Below are 9,347 nucleotides of genomic sequence, written 5' to 3'. Positions count from 1 at the left end.
AGGGCTGTCCCTGTGGGTGGGTGCACAGTGACCCACTATTCTGAGGCCCCATGGGTGCCAGGAAAGCATATTTTCCACCCCAACCCCACACCCAGCCTGGCTGGAGCAATGGGAAGTCACTGTCTTTATCTGTGCTCCCAAGTCTTGGGAGGACTGGAGAGGGCCCAACCCAACGGGGATGTAACATTCTATAAAGGTCCGCTTGTCCTGTCCTCACCCAGTCCCTCGATTTGTCTGAATCAGCCCCACACATCACCTCAGCCAAGGCCTTTCTCATTACACACGGCAGCACAGATTTCAGGAGCCCCTGGAACCCCAGCTGTCCACCCCAGCACGTCAGAGAACTGACTTACACAACGTTCGCAGGAATGCAGGCCACTGTTCCTGGGAGAGCCACGCCCACACACCCCAGAGTCAAAGCAACTGAAACTAGGCTTGAAAACAAAACCTGCGCTGGAAAACCGCCAGACCTCACCTTAAAACTGCATACCGTCTCTTCCCATCAGTGTGGCCACATTCTTATTTCCCTTATATGTTATTTATTTTACGGACACTGGGAAGGTGTAACGCCAGATGCTGTCCTGAGGGCTTTGCAAACAGTGACTCATTTGATCCTTGTAGCAGCTTAGTGAAGTGGATGCCATAATTATCTTCATTCCCATTTTCAGAGGGGAAACTGAGGCACAGAGCAGTTAAGAAATATGCCCAAGGTATATCGCCAGTAAGTAGCCAAGTCGGGATTCACACCGGGGTGGCAGGCTCTACGGTCCCTGGGTTTTCATTCTGCCATTCTGGTCTGCATTTCCCACAGGTAGCCTGGAATCTTCTAGAAAGTGCAGATAGCATCTTCACAAACACATCTTACAGTGGGTACTGAAGGCAATCAACAAGTGGCTTGTAGGGTGTTGGTAACCACTAACGCTAGCGGCAGGGACGACTCCGGGCCTGGGAAGCAGGAGAAACCAGCTCCTACAGCTGGCCCGGGGGCCCAGGGAAGGGCTGGGCACAGTGATGCCTGCTCCATGGGGAGGCCTTCCTGGGGCTCTGCCTGACCTCTCCAAGACTCTCAGTCCACCCTGCCCCACCGGCTTCTCCCAGCAGGGAAAACAGCATCTCCTCTCTCATTGTTCTTGGAGGAAGTCTGGCCCCCGAGTGAGCCTCCTTGCTGGAGAACTGAGCTGGGCGGGACAAGAGCCAGCTCCCAGGGATGGTCCCAGGGGCTTGCACGGCTGCGCCCAGGCGCTGGGTGCATTTTGAGGGGGCTGCCGGCATCTCGTGGGTTCCAATGACTGCCCTCTCACACATGTGTTCACAGCAAGCCTGCAAAAGTACGTAGGGGCAGGGTTTTAAGGGTTTTACTGCAACCATTTTACAGACGAGAGCACTCAGGTGCAGGGTCTTGATCTAGGGGTTGGCACCCACGCGGACTCCCATTCTGGCGCTTTCCATCTAGCACCCCACTGGGGGCAGAAGGGTGCCCCGAAGGGCAGAGGGGAACCAGGAGGGAATGGCTCATGCTTGAGAGTGAGCCCCCGTTGAAATGTGGGGCCAGGGCACCCCACCTGCCTCACCTCGTGCCAGTGTCCTAGGGCCCTTCTGTCCTGGATTTAAAGGCAGGCCTCACAGCCAGAACCCTGTGGTCACTAGCTCAGTCATTCCCCCTTGTCTACTCCAAGGAGAGCCCCCCAGAACCTAGCAACTATTCCGTCTCTCCCGGAGCCCATCTGCTCTGCTAGATCCCAGGATGCCCCTGGCCAGAGCTGCTTTTAGAGAAAACCAAGGGATGCCCAGCAACTGTGGGTCTGGGAGGGAGGACCTGGGGACCTTGGGAGGTGCCCCGGAGAGAGTCTGGCATGCACTGGGAGCCACCAGAAATCGGCCTGCTCTCCGGGCCAGTGAGTGACAGCCTCACCGTGGGCACAGCTGGGACTACGTGGCGGAGAAACGGGAGAGCGGGAGCCAGGGAGACTAGTGTCCCCAGGGGGCTTAGTGAAGCCATTCCGAAGCCAGTTTCCTGGGCCCCCCACACTTGCTTGTGATCCGGGAGCACCGGGTGCAGGGAGGTGAGGAGGGGGAGCTGGGTCAGCCAAAGGAAGGGGGCACAGCAGAGTCAGCGGACTCCTGGGGGCAGGGGAGGGGAGAGGGGGCGCGGAATGATGACTGCAGTTCCCAGGCTGGACGCTAAGTAACTGCCCTCACAGATGACTTAAGCTGCCTAATTAAATGGCATCTTTGTAAGTGGCTCCACGAGGAGCGAGGCTGCTGCCAGGGGTCTGAGACACTGTGGCGCAGAGTTTGGGGGTAAATTGCCCCGTCTCACTACGCTCTCTCCGTGCAGATGACTGCGCCGGGCTACTGCCATCTGGACTGCAGAGGCCACAGAGGAAAGGAGGAATCCCTTGGGGACAGGAAGAAGAAAGCCTTCCCTCTCAAGCGGTGGCGGGCCCAGCCCCCAGCATCCACCCTCCCTGGGCCCCCCCCATTCCTGGCTGCACCCCCTGCATGAAAGGGGCCTGCTCGCTCTTCGAGGCAGCCAACGCCAGGCCTGTTTGCGAGGAGTCTCAGATTCTACGTCAGGTCTGATGTGAGGCCACGGCTTCCACGGGCCCTCACTTCCTCTGACGTCACACATTCTTCTCCGGACCTGGTGGCCCAGCCCCCGGCCGAGCCACCTCCCTCCGCCACAGTTTGTCCCCAGCCTCCCACCTCACTGCGGTTCTGTCTCTCCCAATGCTCACTGCCCGCCCCCACCACCCAAGAGAGGGGAGGAAAGCCACGGGGTGACAGAGAGGGGAAGGGCCGGGGCGGGAGAGCAGAGGAAGCAGGGAGGGAGGGAGGCTCCCGCCCCAGGCCTCAGGCCTCACCGCACCCCTCCTGAGGGCTGCCCTGCCGCAGCCTCACCGGTGTCCCCTGCTGGGCCGGCTTTCTCCTCCTGCCAGGGTTGGCAAGCTTCACTCCAGAGGCCCTGAAGAGCTCATCCCACAGTTTCTGAGAATCTCGGGAGGATGCAGTATGGCTCAAACACATGGCCTTCTGCATTTGTTTCTCGATGCTTTACAGAGATACATGAAGTACCCAGCTAAGCCATTAGACAGGACTTCAGAAGACGATGATGACCCAGTTACCACCCTCCAGTGGCCTGCTTGAAGTCTGGGGAGGCGAGCTGCAACACGGGGTGGCCGGGGGGCTGGGCCTGGATTGTGCTCTCTGACCCCCCGCCATCAGGGCCCCCGGCCAAGCTCCCCGGGGGCGAGCAGCACCTGTGCCGGCGTGTCACACGCCCCCCCCCCCAGAGGCCCCAAGGCGCAGACACGGGGAACTTTCAAGGGCTGGGTCTGGACCGAGGCCTTTCCAGGTCACAGTGGCTGGGAGAGTGGGCCTCCCGGCTGGGAACGCACCAAGCTGGAGGTCTGCGCTGCCGGCGGCTGACGGAGGGGGTGGCAGGCGTAGCTAAAGGCTTCCTGGGAACAATGAGCCGGCTGCTTTGACCGGCTGTCCTCTGGCCGGACAGCTGTGGGACAGGAACGAGCCGCGAGCTGGGCCAGCAGTGGAGGGGAGGCTGGCTCCAGCCCGTGTGGCCCGGGCCCACGCGCAGCCTCGCAGACAAACCCTCTGGAATGTGGCCAAGACTCGGCCTGGAGCCTTTGGGGACAAGACTCACAGCCGCCAAACGCCTGTCTCGGGCCTAGTTCCTGCTGCTTCTACCGCCCATTCTCTTGGTTATGTAAGTGGAGCTCTAGGGGCCGCGGTCTGTTCTGGGAGCGCCCCCCCAGGCCACGCGGGCAACAGCTGCTCATCGGTCCCCCAGGAAGCAAAGGCAAACAGGTGACCTGTGACAAACGAGGCTTTGAGGCTTTCCCTGCGTATCTCACCGGCTCCTGGGGTCACACCCCTGAGGCTCGGAGCTCTTCCTTTTTGTATAGTTGCCCAACTGCATCCGGGTCGTCTTCAAGTCCTTGTCTGACAGAGTCTCAGAACTCGGGGAAGATGCTATCGGGGCTACTCCAAAGTGATTGCAGTTTGCGTTTATTTCTTGATGCTTCATATAATATGGAGCACCAAGCTAGGCCATTAGAAATAAGTGCTAAAATGGTAACAATCCAGACGTGGTTAGCCTGGCCCCTCGGTGAGGATGACACATAAATTCGAGAGGTGTTCCATATTTTTGGATGTGCTAACTAATCTTAATCATTTTGTAATATATACATATATTTTGCTATATATATATATATATAAATATCTACTTTGTACACCTTAAATGTATACAGTATTATATGACAATTATATCTCCATAAAGCTGAGGGCGGGGGGAACGAGAGAAAGAGAAAACTCAAGAGGAAAAGGAGAGAATCGCCCCTTTCGAGGGGCTTGCTGGAGGATTTGGAGAGGCGAGCTGATGAGCAGAGCTGAGGAGCCCACAGACCCGCACGAGTGAGACGCGGGAGGGAGGATTCACCCAGGCCTGGGCTCAGGGCAGCTGATATCAAAGCCAGAAGCCAAGGGTAGGAGTCTGGCTTTGGGAAGAGGAATGTATAGAATTGCCCAAATGCCCACAGGTGGAAGAATGGGCACAGTTCTCTTTTGTGTGTGTGTGGGGTGGGGGGCTTGTTACTTTTTATTTTTAAAAAATTTTTTCTATTAACATATAATGTAGTATTTGTTTCAGGGATACAGGTCTGTGATTCAACAGTCTTGCACAATTCACAGCGCTCACCATAGCACATACCCTCCCCAGTGTCCGTCACCCAGCTACCGCGTCTCTCCCAGCCCCCTCCACTCCAGCAACCCTCAGTTTGTTTCCTGAGATTAAGAGTCTCTTATGGTTTGTCTCTCTCTCCAGCTTGATCTTGTTTCATTTTTCCCTCCCTTCCCCTATGATCCTCTGTCTTGTTTCTCAAATTCCTCACGTCAGCGAGATTATATGATACTTGTCTTTCCCTGATTGACTTATTTCGCTCAGCATAATATCTTCTAGTTCTATCCACGTCGTTGCAAATGACAAGATTTCAAATTTTGATGGCTGCATAATATTCCATTGTGTATATATACCACATCTTCTTTATCCATTCATCTGTCGATGGACATCTTGGCTCTTTCCACAGTTTGGCTATTGTGGACATCGCTGCTATAAACATTGGGGTGCACGTACCCCTTTAGATCACTACCTTTGTATCTTTGGGGGCAAATACCCAGTAGTGCAATTGCTGGATCATCTGGTAGCTCTATTTTCAACAGTTTGAGGAACCTCCATACTGTGTTCCAGAGTGGGTGCACCAGCTTGCATTCCCACCAACAGTGTAGGAGGGTTCCCCTTTCTCCGCATCCTTGGCAACATCTGTCATTTCCTGACTTGTTAATTTTAGCCATTCTGACTGGTGTGAGGCGGTATCTCATTGAGGTTTTGATTTGGATTTCTCTGATGCCGAGCGATGTTGAGCACTTATTCATGTGTCTGTTGGCCATTTGGATGTCTTCTTTGCAGAAATGTCTGTTCATGTCTTCTGCCCATTTCCTGATTGGATCATTTGTTCTTTGGGTGTTGAGTTTAAGAAGCTCTTTATAGATTTTGGATACCAGCCCTTTATCTGATATGTCATTTGCAAATATCTTCTCCCATTCTGTCGGTTGTCTTTTGGTTTTGTGGACTGTTTCCTTTGCTGTGCAAAAGCTTTTTATCTTGGTGAAGTCCCAGTCCTTCATTTTTGCCCTTGCTTCCCTTGCCTTTGGCGATGTTTCTAGGAAGAAGTTGCTGCGGCTGAGGTCAAAGAGGTTGTTGCCTGTGTTCTCCTCAAGGATTTTGATGGATACCTGTCTGACATTAGGTCTTTCATCCCTTTTGAGTCTATTTTTGTGTGTGGTGTAAGGAAATGGTCCAGTTTCATTCTTCTGCATGTGGATGTAGAATGGGCATGGTTCTAACCCTGGGGGCGATAGGAAGCCCATCTCCAGAAACTACCCCCCCCACTCTGCCATTCCTAAATTACCCATTAAATGGGATTAAGATCTTTTTCTCATTCCTGAAATAATTCGTCCATATCTATAGTTGAAAATTTAGAAACTACAAATGAGCAAGCAGAAGAAAATGCAAATCATGTGTATTGTCACCCACGGCAACACGTTGTCCTTCCAGTCTCTTTTCTCTGTGAGAGCAGGGTCTTGCTGAATTGCCATTTGTGAAGCAGAGCACTGATTTGGGGTGCACTCATCTTCGATTGTGCTCTTGTTGCATGTGCTAGAAGGCGGCTCAGTGATGGTGATGACCCCTTTTGTGCACAGGAGGCCTAGGAAGAGCCACTCTTTGGGAGGGATGACGGTCACTTGTCATGCCATCCCTTGGATTTACCATCAACCCGGGAGTCTTTGCACGAAGTAAAGGCAAGTCCCCCCACCCCCCACTTCCCCCCCCACCCCATCACCGCCGCATGTGCTAGAAGGCAGCTCAGTGATAGTGATGACCCCTTTTGTGTACAGGAGGCCTAGGAAGATCTTTGGGAGGGACGACGGTCACTTGTCATGCCATCCCTTGGATTTACCATCAACCCGGGCGTCTTTGCACGAAGTAAAGGCAAGTCCCCCCACCCCCCACTTCCCCTCCCCTACCCCATCACCGCCCTTTCCTGCCCACCCTCCCTTGGCTCTCCCAACTGCATGTGTGTGACACCACGTGGAAAGGGGGGCATATTTAGAATACTCCCCGTCACCTCCCTGCCTCTCATCCAACCTGTCTGGTTCAAGAGTAGTGAACCCAGAGGGGCAGGAGGACGTAGGAAAATAGCCGGGTGTACCCAAATGTGGCCCAGACCTCCAGGAAACGCCCGTCGTGGGGGAGGCGGCACACAGATGAAACACAGCATGTGATGGAGTGTGCTCATGGTCTTGCATAACGCAAGCCCGAGAGGGATTGAGAAATACTCCAGTCCTGTGGCCCCAGCCACTTTTATGCCACAGATGAGAAGCCCGGTTCCAGAAATGGACTTATCCAAAGGCCTCCTGCAAAGCCCCAAGATGTTTGTTTCTGAGCCTTGTATAAATTTTTAGCAGTTTTTGTGCCTCTGGTTTGAGACCAGACGCATCAGACACATTCTCAGTGAGCTCAGGGTAAATCACAGTGACTCACAGCACCTTCCTGCAAAAGGCAAAATCGCCCGGAGCAAGTTAGAGGAGGCGGGACCTTCTACCCCAAAGGGTTAAGTGGGGGCCAGTGATGTAAGCGCCGATCCCCCCAGCTTTGGACAGGAAAAGAACTCTGGGGCTGTTTTTCTTCTCTGAAAGCCAATCCCAGTGGAGTCACTGGGGTTTTTAAAACCAAATGTCTTTACGGCTTGAAATGAATAACCATGACCTCAGCCGTCACACACGCAGCTCCCACTGCTGTACATTTAGCATCGCCTCGCTCCAGGCGTCCTGCAAATAACCTACGTCTGGGGGGCACATGTGGGGAGGACGGGCGGCCGTCAGGAACGGTTTTAGTGGGAAGGCCTGAGACTCCAGCCCCGTGAATGTTAACAGTCATCTGCGAGCGATTTCCCGCGCCCAGTAAAGCCAGACGCTGGATCCGCCGGCACTCTTGCAGACTGTCACGAGGGACTCACTTTTATTGCTTCGACGCAGGTCTCTGCACCACATCAATTACAACCCTTTGTGTTACCTGTGGGGGGTGTGAGATGAAATGATCACAGTCTCGTTGTGGTGGGACAGTCCCCAGATTGTATGGAGATGGAGTCCTGCATTCACTGAAAACGGAGGAAAGAGAAATCTGGATTCTAGGCTCCACAGACAAACCAACCCCCCTCCCAGGGCACAAATGGCTAAGCTCCATGGGCAGCTTCCCGCATCAGGAGCTGTGGGCTGCATTCACTCGTAACTTTGCAGCGATGGGCTTGGAGACCTACGTCCCAAACCTAATGCAGAGAGGCACAGAAGCAACATACGGCTATTTATGGTTATTATTCTTCATGGCGTATGAAGAGAGTCGTATTTTCTTTTAAAGATTTTATTTATTTATTTGAGAGAGACAGTGAGATAGAGAGAGAGAGAGCATGAGACAGGGGAGAGTCAGAGGGAGAAGCAGACTCCCCGCCGAGCAGGGAGCCCGATGCGGGACTCGACCCCGGGACTCCAGGATCATGACCTGAGCCGAAGGCAGTCGCTTAACCAACTGAGCCACCCAGGCGCCCCAAGAGTGTGGTTGTATTAACAAGCCTCACAGAGACCTTGAAACACCCAGTGGACCCACCAGAGAGCTTCTCCCGTGAATTTGCTCCATGACTTTGGGCACGTCCCAGACAATGAATCTCAGTTTCCTCTGTTGCTGGATTAAGGGTGTAGAAGATCTGAATGTCCCTCCATCTCTAACTCTCTAGGACTCTGAGCATCTTTATGACATGTGGGAAATAAAATGATCAGCCAATAAAGTCACCCGTGATTTGAGAAATTTCTTCATACCATACGTAACAGTGAGCAGGGTGGGCTGTGCACTACCCAGAGCATTTTAGACAGAAAGGCCTAGGCTTTCCAGAGTCCACACGGACAACTGTAAATGCACTAACCAGCACCCGGGCACAGGATGGAATTTGGATTCTAAACCACAGTTTCCTCTAAAGGAAGGCCCCTAAAGAGCTGCTTTATGATGCAGCAGGGGCTCCAGCCTTCACAGTAACCCCCCAGGACAGGAGCCAAGGTTGTGCGGTGGAAAAGTGCGTGGAGCAGAATAGCCTTTCTGCAGCCTCACAGTATGGGCCTGATTCGGGGCGGGGGTGGGGGGTCCTGACACCCCCACGCCACCCCCAGGAGGCTCATTGGCCATGACAGTCCCATCAAATCCCAGGAAAAAAGTAAGTTTGCAACCAGGAGCTTGCAAACTGTCTTCTCTCTCACTCTCTTTTGTTTTCTGCGAGTGACTGATGGATACCCTATGAGGAAGGTCAGTCTGATAAGTCATTTCCTCCTCTGGAGGCACTTGACTCACCTCTGATTCACCTCGCACGAGTCTGCTCAGAACCAGACGGTGCGTGCTTTTCCTGAGCTGTGATCTCGCGTGCTTCTTGACTGGGGCCCCACAGGTCCTGTTGTGCGCGCAGGAAGCCCGGGGCTGGGGGCTCACGCCCCATCCCGTTTCTCTGCTCATACCTGGAGGCGGAGGTGGTGCCTGGAACGGATCCCACTCATCTCCGGTTTCCGCTCCGAGGGACGGGAGGATAAGGCTGCCCCCTGCACAGGAGCGTGGCATCCAGCCCACAGGGTGGACGGGACCACTGGGGACCAGACCCCACCGCCTGGCATTCCAAGGGAGTTCAGCAGCCGCTCTCCCCAGGCTTTCCACTCACCTAGCCATGAACATCACACCT

General features: G+C 54.1%; 1 pseudogene; it reads left to right on the top strand.

Annotated features, from left to right (window-relative positions):
• Positions 1-4,070: 4,070 nt before the first annotated feature.
• On the top strand, positions 4,071-4,167 carry LOC114217779 (U6 spliceosomal RNA; annotated as a pseudogene).
• The last annotated feature ends 5,180 nt before the right edge of the window (positions 4,168-9,347 follow it).

This window comes from Eumetopias jubatus, unplaced genomic scaffold (genome assembly GCF_037043125.1).
Source record: "Eumetopias jubatus isolate StellerSeaLion01/CBP00866 unplaced genomic scaffold, mEumJub1_p1.0 scaffold_8, whole genome shotgun sequence".
In the NCBI taxonomy this organism is placed as follows: Eukaryota; Metazoa; Chordata; class Mammalia; order Carnivora; family Otariidae; genus Eumetopias; species Eumetopias jubatus.
This window is presented reverse-complemented; position numbering and strand designations above follow the sequence as displayed.